Source organism: Chinchilla lanigera, unplaced genomic scaffold, assembly GCF_000276665.1.
Source record: "Chinchilla lanigera isolate Chin_1 unplaced genomic scaffold, ChiLan1.0 scaffold00031, whole genome shotgun sequence".
Classification (NCBI taxonomy): Eukaryota; Metazoa; Chordata; class Mammalia; order Rodentia; family Chinchillidae; genus Chinchilla; species Chinchilla lanigera.
The window spans coordinates 19,896,073-19,907,003 of NW_004955432.1; positions in this window are offsets into that span (position 1 = coordinate 19,896,073).

A 10,931-nucleotide genomic window follows, 5' to 3' on the forward strand; every position below is an offset into this window, starting at 1 on the left:
AGCAATCATTTTTTTTAATACACCCCCCCTTTCTTTATTAACCAAAGATTCTCAAAGGTACTTTTAACACAAACATCATATCAGTCAAGATGCCAGTAAGTAGGACATAGACAGCATGCTCAAATAAGATAACTCCAAGAGGGTTTATTTACAAGGGTCTATTTATAAAGTGTAAACACAGAAAAGCCACAAGGGCTAGTGTGACACGCTGAGGCTGGTGGCATAGGAGTTACTACAATTCCTCAAGGGAGAGGAAGGGAAAAAAATGTCAGACCTCAAAAGCAGAAAGGGACATAAAGAGTTTATGGGTCAGAAACCTGGTTGGAGGACACAGCCAGTTTAAGATGAATCTTGCCAGGCGTAACCTAGATGAATAAGTATACTGAATTCACTCCTCTTCCCTATGATGTTCAACCAGCATTATCCACTAGTCAGAGGGCATCAGGGTTATTACAGTTCATTCAGATTAGGCTCCTAGGGGACAGAGCAGAATAGAAAATGCTGAACAGAGCAGCAACTAAATTTCAAAGAGCAAATAGAAGATACCAAGGGCTAACTATGCATTTATATGTTGTATTCAATACTATACATATTATATAAACATGTAGATCTTATATGTGTTCCTTTATAAACAGTATGATTGAAATATATGCTACATACTTAATTTTAAAAAATGTATTACTCTAAAAGACACATTGCTATTAATCTCCCTCAAAATAGTCCTCCTTCCCTCTAACATCTTATAACATCATTTTTGCCATTTTTGAGGCAGTTCTGGGAGTTCTCTCTTTACAAGGTTTGATCAAGGTATGATCAAAACTACAGTGCATGCCTGGCAAAAACACTGTGCGTCTTCATCCAGCTCACTGACTGGATCTGGCACCCCTCAGCTTCCTGCTCTTCCCCAAAGTCTTAATCGCCATGACAGGTACATATCTGAATAGATGCTGGACATCGAGGGGGCCACTCCAGGTAGCTGGCTGACAGGAAAGAGCCCTTTCAGAGCTGCTTCAGAAAATGGCAGGAGTGATGGGATAAATATATTCAAAGTCAGGAGTATTCTGAGGGTGATTAAGGGTTGCCAGCCCTCTTGGGGGGCCCAAGGGAGATTTTCTTGGATGAGGTCCCAAGGTTAGAGAACACACGTGTGCAAGACATCAGCAACAGCAGGCAGTGTGGAGCAGAGCAGAGTGCAAGAGAGCCGCCTGTGTCTTCAGTGTATAATTCTCATACAGGTTGTTACCTCATGTTTACATTCTTATAGAGTGTCCTCACAGTACATGCGTGTTCACCTATGCTAAGTCATGGTGACATAATTATCCCACTGTGCGCCTGCATGAGACAAGTGGGGTCATGTCCTCAGGTGTCGTTAAACACCCCTGAGCTTTGAAACAGTCTAAGCAGTTCCTAACATCCCACCCTCTCAAAGGTCAGGAGTACACAAATGTAACATTCTATATGTAACAGGGCACAAGCACCTCCTTGCCTAGTAGTTACCACTTTCTCATTTGAACTGTTTCATCCGCAAGCAACATCAAAGCCTGGCACGTAACGTTCAAGGCCTGGGCCATACAATATTGAGCATGGGCTTCAACTTGGAGGGCTAAGTTTACGGTCTCTGCCCATGGTCAGATGTTATGCCTTACCACATCTCATGTGTGGTAGTCAATATTTCTGGTTGAACACTACTCCTACCAGTTATCCCTTGCAATGCCTGGTCAAGACATCTGCGAAGTCATTTCCCAGAGAGGGGAGGGGCTTATGTCCTGAACCATGAGAGCCTACATGGTCAACCTTTGGGCCACACTCCCATAAGTCTCACCATAAGTCTACACCCCACAAGGGACAGTGCCCTACCTGTCACTCCTGAGCCACCAGAGCATCAGGCCCCTCAAGATGGCCCAACTGTCCATGTGCATACGTAAGATTTTTTTCACGAATCACCAGCAGTCACACTGTCCACAACCCTGCCCATTGGCTTGACCTGTCTGCTCTGGTTTCAAACCGGAGCACTTCCACACTGGGATCAACAGCAACTACAGTCCATTACAAGTCTGGGTCAGGCCTAACCCCTTCGGTATGTTCCGTGTCAGCCAGGGTCCCTCTTTCCCTTCTCCATAGGGACCAGAGTCATGTCCTTTAGTTATCCTCCCGGACGGGTTCCCTGGCTACATACACGACGAGTCCCCAAAACTGCTGCCTGTTCAGCTGCCAGCAGGCTCGCCAAGAACAAGGCCGCTGTTGGAGGTACGTTCTCCAACTCATGAGAGTGGGGGCCTCCGAGAGTGCCACCCCTCTTCTCAACAGGATGTCCACGTGCACACCCAGCCCTCCATCCATCCCGCTATTCCTCACAGGCACGCAGAGCAGTGTACAGCGCAGCTGTTTCTCAATCAGGGAATGCCAGCTCTCGGCTCCCTTCCACAACTGCGACCAAAACCCAGCAGGGTGCTTCTGCTTCCCATTTTTGCCATAGGGCCCAGCCAAACCCATCCTCACCCATGCTGAAGTTAGGATAAATGGCAGGTTGGGGTCAATGACTTGACCCTAGCCTGTGCAACAACCCTCTTCCAGTTTTGAAAAGCAGCTTCTGCTGCATCTGAGCAGCCCCATGCCATGCCCCTTGTGGTCATCTGGTATAAAGGCACAGCAGGGTAGTTAGGTGCAGAACGTCTGCCAAAAACCAAGTAAGCCCATGTACACCTATAACTGGCATACTGTCGTGGGTCCAGTCTTATCTGATCATATAACACCCAAGAATCTGACAGACAAGCCATGTCCCTGAACCTTGTCTTCATTTACAGCCCACCCCTGTGTCAGCAAAGCTTCCCTCAGATGTGCGTGGAGGCTTTCAAATCTGCAAGGCAACCAGAGGTTAACATGATATTAAAGCAATGAAACAGTGACACAGAGTGTGGTTTGGTCCAAGTGGCCAAGTCCTGAGCCACCAGGCACGACACAAAGTTGAGCTGTGCAGATAGCCTTGTGGCAACATCTGGAAGTCCATTGCCTGCCCTCCTGGGTGAAGGCAAATTAGTCCTGACTGCCAGCATCTGGGTGAGACTTTACAGTCATTCACCATAACTTGTCTAGATTCTGCATGGGCCGTACTGAAGGGCTCTGTGCAGGGTGTATCATCTCTGCTTTTCCAATTTCAAGATAGTCTGTCCCATCTCCTCATGACCACCAGGCAGCTGGTGCTGCTTCACACACACAACCCACATGGCCTGTGGTGGAGTCAGCAGTGCGTGGTGTGGATGGCCTTGGCCTATGGTTTTTACTACATGAATTCACCACTGGAATTCTCCCTGCATGGTGTCAAGCTGAGCACCAGTCAGTGTGTCCACACCTAGTATGTTTTCAGCAACCAGGAAAACATACACATCATACAGGCCTGGGGGCAAGCGCCTGATGCCCAAAGTCACCTGGGTCTTCCTGGCTGTGACGTAGTGACCTCCATACCCTTCTATGCATACGGCAGCTCCTGTAAGACGGTCTGGGTTGCTATATATTACTGTTCACTCAGCTCCAGTACCCACCAATGCAACTACAGACTGTGCATTCTTAGTGGACACCAAATAGTCAATTCCACATGTGGCCTCCAGTCTCCCAAGACCCCCAAGACCCAGGTACCTCAGCCGGCCTCCTAATCAGGATTAAAAAGCAGCCAGTGCCAGTGTCACTTCTTCCTGCTTCGCCAGGCTGCTTTGGCCTCTGGCCCCGCCTCATTGGCCAGTGTTGCTGCTCAGGGCGTAACTGCCTCCAGAGTCAGCAGCACATCCAAAGGCTGCCGGTCTAACTTATCTGTGTCTGTCTGTGCCAACAACCAGCAGGTCCATCCAGACCTGGCACTGACCAACCTTCAGGGGCCCCAAGGCCTGTCCAGGGGGAGATGGCCTCACTCTCCTGGGGCACACCTTTTTCTCCTTTGCTGGTACAGTTTTTACAGATCTCACCTTACCTTGGTGCTTCACCTCCACGTCACCCAGCCTGGCAGAGGCACCCACAGCATCATGGATTGCACGATCTGTAAAGGGGGAAGAAGGGCTGCAAGTAACCTGAACGTGCCAGCTGTCCCACTCACCAGGACCGTGTCCTTCCTGCTGCCATCAGCAGTTCCTCATCCGGGCTACGGTGCTGCGGTGCTGCGGTGCAGACATCGTCTGCCGCACGCCTATTTCATGTAGCGCAGTGATCAAGTCTAGATAGTGACTTGCTCCAGCAGGTCAGCGGGATTCTCCCAAACCAGGTGAGCCGCTGCCATCAACCAATTTGTTACAGTGTGATTACCTGCTTCTGGGGTCACTCTCTGCACATCCTGCAGAATCTGTCTCGTAGAGGTGGCGCTGTCTATGCTGGCTATTTGGGTCATCTCCTGTGGGCTTTACTGATGTAATCACCCCACCGTCCCACAGCCATGGCAGCCAGGGAGGCATGGTTTCACCCACCTTCTGCTTTAATTGTTTTGTCAGCTCTCGCAGCTCCAGGTCTGTATAGATCATGTATGTTGTGTACTGGGTAGAAGTAGGAGGTCCTCCCAGTCCTGCTGCCTGGGATAGGAGCTCCTCTACCTCCACTTTTTGATGAATAGATGCCCAGCATGCAAAGCTAGAGAATTTTCCTGGGTTCTTTCTCAGACATGAGGGCATATGCTTCCGAAGACGTCTCTGCAGGAGGCAGTATTTCCCATACCTTGCAACCCTGAGCTCCGCAGCAGCCAGCAGTTGCTCAAGGTCCTCCTCTATCTGCTGCACATGGTCTACTTGATGGACAAAGCCATCCACTTCTTGGTTTATGCAGCAGAAGAGAGTGAAAACCAACCAAGCCATCCATGCACCTTTGCACAGTGAGGGGGAGGAATTTGTCCACCTACTGTTTCCAATACTTGCAAGATATCCCCAGACTCTTAAACAGACTGATTTGCAGTCCTCCACGGCTTTCTAAACTTCCAAGAAAGTGGCTACAGGTAGCCATGGTGAGGCCAGGATGGCTTATCAGCCATTCCCCAGGGCTCTTCCTCACCTTTGGTGGCTGGTTCCATAGCAGCCCTGGGACAACTCACCTCAGAGCCCCCCTGATTGTGCCAGTTGTCAACCACTGGGGGAACCAAGGGAGATTTTTGTGGATGAGGTCTGAAGGCTAAAGAATACACGTGGGCCAAGATATCAGCAACAACAGCAGGCAGCCTGGAGCAGAGCAGAGAGCGGAAGAGAGCTGCCTACATCTCCATTGTGTAATTCTTATACAGGTTGTTATCTCATGTTTACATTCTTACATAGTACTGTAACCATGGTCACCTGTGCTAAGCGGTGGTTATACAACTGTATCATATCCCACTGTCTGTAATCTGAACTCAGGAAATGTTCCATCAAAGGGAATATGAAGATTGGTCCTCAACTAGTGATACATATCAGAATCACTGAGACACTCTCACTACCCAGGCTCGGATGTGCTGTCTGGTTCACAGAATAAGATTTTCCAGGATAATGGTGTTCTACACATGACTGTAGTACACCGCCCTGGTTTGGTTGAAACATCTACTCAGCCTCTTGATGATAGAGTGAGGGGCTTCCATTCTACTCATGAAAACAATTGTAGCCCTCATCTCTCAAATACTATGTGCTCTTATTCACATGGAAGATATGAGATGCTTTTATAAACATCACATAGACTTTACTAGAATGAGACAGTAACAGAATGTTAAAGGCACTTAGCCATCATTTAGGACGGTCTGTTCACATAAGAAAACTAAAATCCAGAACAACGCAGGATCTCATCACTCAGTAAGGGAAACTTTGACCTCAGCTCTTTCATCTTTAGTTTGACATTCCCCACATTTTACCATACATATGCCAAGTTCTTGTTTTAGAATTCATAATTAACTAATTAATCATTTTTTGGAAAATAGTCACTAAAATTCTTTTGTTCTAGATTTAATTTTTTTAATAATTAACTTTTGTGAACTTTCCATTTTCCATTTGATGAAAAATCTCCAGGGATGTCCACATAATTTTTCTTCGTGACAGGTCTTTCAACCTTTCTCAACCTATACACCCTTTGATGAATACACTAGCTCAGATTATCTTTTCTCTCCCTAAGAGACTCTGCTATATTTCTGCTTGGGAATGGCTGATCTAAATTATAAAAATGAGTAATGTAATCTCTTTAGAACAGATATCAATACTCAGTATTTTAAAAGACAGTTAAAGGAAATTATTGCAATCCTAGTTTGAAGCACAGATTTATCAGACACAAATCATGGGTAAAGAAACCCTACAAAATGTGCACATCTCTCTACAGAGCATGCACAGAGAAGCCAACAGAAATTAGAAACTCTCTCAACAAAGATACATTTTTAAAGAGATGTACCATTTATTCTTAAAGACTTGAGTGATTCTGCATAGATGATTGATCATGTTATAGCAGAAGGGATTCACCATCAAGTGTGGAATCCCCATTTCTTATTTTTAATTTACAAAAGAAAAACTAGTATAATACTCAAAGTCTAAGCATAGATTTGTAATTAAGTATAATACTAAAAACTTCAATTTTGTATAGATTTTGCATTGTCTTTTGAACATCTTTGACCAAAATAAAGGGTTATAGGGCTATAGAAATCTAGAGCTTGAAGAATGCTTAATATTCGGACACAAGGGCTAATACTTTTTATTTTACACATAAGAAACACAAAGTTAAGTGGCTGTCATGATTCCTACCTTGTATTGTGAATGATTCCAGTGTTAACCTAAAAGGAAAATATAAATTTCTGAAATATAAGTATCATTTGATAATACCTTAGTTAATTATTAATTGACTGGTAAAATACTCACTGTATATATTTTCTGATCTTTAAAAGTATAGCTAAGTGTTCTGTTTTATGAGTAAGTAACCTTGAGTTCTAGAGCCATGATTATCATTAGAAAGCCATATGACTATGAAAATCATTTAAGTGCAGTGCAAATATCTGAATATTTATCAAGATCTCAAAATTGAGAACTCTGCATACAAATGTTCCTTTTACAGTGAAAAGTGTTATTTATTTGGAAAGCAAGTGTATATTGATCTCCTACTCTACATCATTTACTTCCTTAGACACAAATTAAATATCAAATATAGAATCTTTTCTCAGAAGTCTAACATCTAGTGCAGGGAGAGGCAGTAATGACCATTTCTCATCATTTTACTTCTTTGCTCTAATACCCTTAGTTTTGCATTGGGAAATCTTGGGAATAATCCTCGTGAGCTTGTGTTCAGGGGTTCTACCTATGTTCTCTTCCCTATCATGCTCTAGTTAAGGTTCACTTTCAGGTTTTTTTAGAAATTTATTAGCAGCCGGATACAATCATTCCTATTTCAAATTCTGAATTCCATGTCTTACAAAATATTGACTCTTGTAGGTACTATTTATGCTGGGAACTTTCGTAAGTATTCAACTGCAGGGACTCTGCTATACAAATGCTACCCAAAAACACTCTGCTAATTTTTCACCCTACACATTCACTAAGATGAAGGTATAAATTTACAACAGACTTCAGGGTCCATCCAAAGCTGCACTATCTCTTGGTGTGACATAGATAATTTAGAATCTTTCCTTTGTGCAGTTAAGGAAACATCAAATGTTTTCTTGCTTATATTAAAATAAATTATCTAAAGTTCATTTTATTTTTGTCAGTTAAATTTGAATTTTGTTATTTTTATTATTTTTTAATTAATTACATTTATTAGTACATTCTAGGTATACATAATGATCACATTCATTATAGGGTATTTGTACCTGTACATAATATATCTTGATTTTTTTTTTTTACCCACTACCCTATTCTCCTGTCAACTCCTCCTCCCATCCCTATTTACAAAATCTTTGTTCATTTTAAATATTAAGCAATACTGGAAATCATAATTTGCAGACACTAAAACAGGGTGTCTGGAGATGTGCTTCTCTACTTATTAGATAAATGAAATTAGGTAACAATATTTTTCTACTTTTATCTTTCCATCTATATAATATGCACATCAATAGTTCTTACTTCAAAGTTCTGACTTTAAAGAATTAAATGAGCTCACACATGGACAACTTCTGAAGCAATAAAAATATAGATAATTAAAATTATGGTGGTGAAAAATTTATAAGAAAAATATCACTTAAAATTTTATTGTCTAGTATAACTATTGTGTACTTTTTTCTCCGGTACCAGGAACTGAACTCACGACCTTGCGCTTGCCAGGCAGGCGCTTTTGCCGCTGAGCTAAATCCCCAGCCCCTACTATTGTGTACTTTTGTTACATTTTCATTTGTGGATGTTCCAGAGGGGGGAAAATATAACTGCTTTGTACACAGCTATGTACATAACTGTTATGTATATAACTGTTTTGAGTCCACATGTATCCTATAGTATGTGAATGGATGGGTGGTTGGCTGGCTAGATGTATGGATAGATGGATTGATTGATGGATTGATTAAGGTATCAATATGTTGATGGATACATGGTGAATGGCTGAGTGGTAAGCAGAATGAATTAGTTTTCAACAGTATAACAAATTTAATTTTATTAAAGATACTAGGAGAAGCAAAGGAAGTTAAATATTGTCATTTATGAAAAAAGGGAGAAACACGGTGAAGCAAAGCATGTGAATCCGGACACCTCTGGGTTCACCGTTCTAAGTGTGATTTGGGAGCATTCTAGAAATGTCACACATTTATAAAATGCACTCAAAATGCAATCAGTTTTTTCAGTTTTTAATTTCTATTTGCATATGTTTGCATTACATAATACATCCTTGTGGGCTGTTGGTGCAGGTACATAATACATCTGAATTCTTATTCCTCCCTGTTTCCCTCTCTGTTAAAAGAGTGAATTAATTTAACTAAGCTCTAGTCTTCCTAGTACTTTATGAACAACTCTTTTACCGCTATTTCTATATTTGTACAATGCGGTAAAAATTACATGCATTATTATTCCTGTTGTAGCTGGGCCAAATCTCCATTCTTCCAAATATTTTATTGAACAAAATACTCCATCCTTTGTTCTGGGTGATATTTTCCAGAATAAACAGAATAAACACCAATGCATTCTACAGATGACACTCTATTACATTTATATCCAAATTAGGAAAGAAAAGCTTGAATCGGTTGTTTCAGATTCATTTTGAACTACTCTGTTTCGGGCTCGTGTGTTTCCTTTGGGCTGTTACCATTAGTTCAGATTGCTCGAAGTTCAAATCCACCCAGTAGTGGTTCTACCTTACTGTCATTGGCTTAATAAATGGTTTAATAAATGGTTTAAGATTTTTAAACCTATATCGTTTGACCATATAGGGCATGCAAGGAAATGAAATCTAATTTTGGAAAATTAAAAGTTCCTGGATTTTATTTTGAGATCCTACATAAATCAGCATGTAGGAAATTACATTTTTTCCAACATGTTTATACAGTAGCGAGATATGTGACTTACTTTTTCAGGATCTTCTGTCATTTGGGTTACTTAATATAGATCAAAATTCAGCAATAAGTGTGGGTTTTTCCAAAATACTCCAAGATTATGCATGCAGTGGTTGGCACAGTTTTGGGCAAAAATGAATACTTGATGTCTCTGCAAAAGTTTCATAAATCAACCGGATTTACCATGCAGGGTAAGATGCCTAACGATGCTTAAAGATGAAACAAAGCCAGTGGCATTATCAGTAAGGCCTATTTCTCTAAACTGTGCATTTTATTAATTTTCCTGGCCAGAAACTTGTAATTTGAGATTGCAGTTTGTAATCTGCAGGATTTCTGGATGGAAAGAGAGGGCTTCAAGATCTTCTGAAATTATTCATTAAATTTATGAATATCTGCATTTTACTGTGTAGAGTACACAATATTTTCATATGAGGTACTTGAGCAAAATTTAATGAACTAAAAATAATTACCATTATTCATATTTACAGACAATTATCTGACAATCAGAAAGAGTTGGTCCTATGAATTAAAAGAAAATATATGGTAATCTACTTTTATGCACTTTAAGTTACTGTACTGCTCACCCAAACTGAATCAGTACCAGTTATTTTTTTAAAACATTTAGCTATGTAATATGAAAACTACGTAATGTTCATATAAATACATACACACATTATGCATATCTAACATGAATATTTAGCTGAGAAATAAATAGAACTTGCTTAATTTTTCATAAGGCATTTCCTGATACAATGAATAGATATATTTACTATCATTCTAAATTTGACCTTGGGAAGTCATCTTTTACCAATAAAGTAGTCAAGTATCTTTAGGTTATGTTGGATTTTTCTTACGAACAGAAAATTTTCAAAGACTAAAAAATATATAGAAATATTCTTTTGCTTAGTCCATTTGCTTAGTCTGTTAAACAAAATATAACAAAAACTTGTCAAAAATAGAAGGAAGTGAGACATACTTGTCTTTTCAAAAAGAATCACCTTGAAAATTTAAATAATTTACTCACAGATAAATGGCTTAATTGTTGAATAGCATTTGCCAAGTTATGCAGTATAACCTATTTGGGAATTTATATTGTGTATCTTCGTAAGACTTAAAATTATACAATTCTAGAATTCAAAACTACTTGGAAGTGATTTAATGCAACACCTACCTTTAAAAGTCTCTCATTTGAGATATATAATTAAGAACACTTCGGTCTCTTTCAATTTATGCAATAATGGCAAATCTTTATTTCATAAAGAAATGTAGTTTTTAAAAAATTAATAAAAATCTTACTTTGTGCCACAATATAATTACATTAGTTTTTGATTTTTATTTCAGAAACAGTATTTCTTATATACATACAAATTTGTTATGTTAACTAAAGTCTTCATAAAACTTTATCATATCAACTGGCATAAAACTTTTAAAGTACTTTATTCATACAAACTGAAATTTTTCTGAGGTTATGACCATATAGCTTCATAAAATT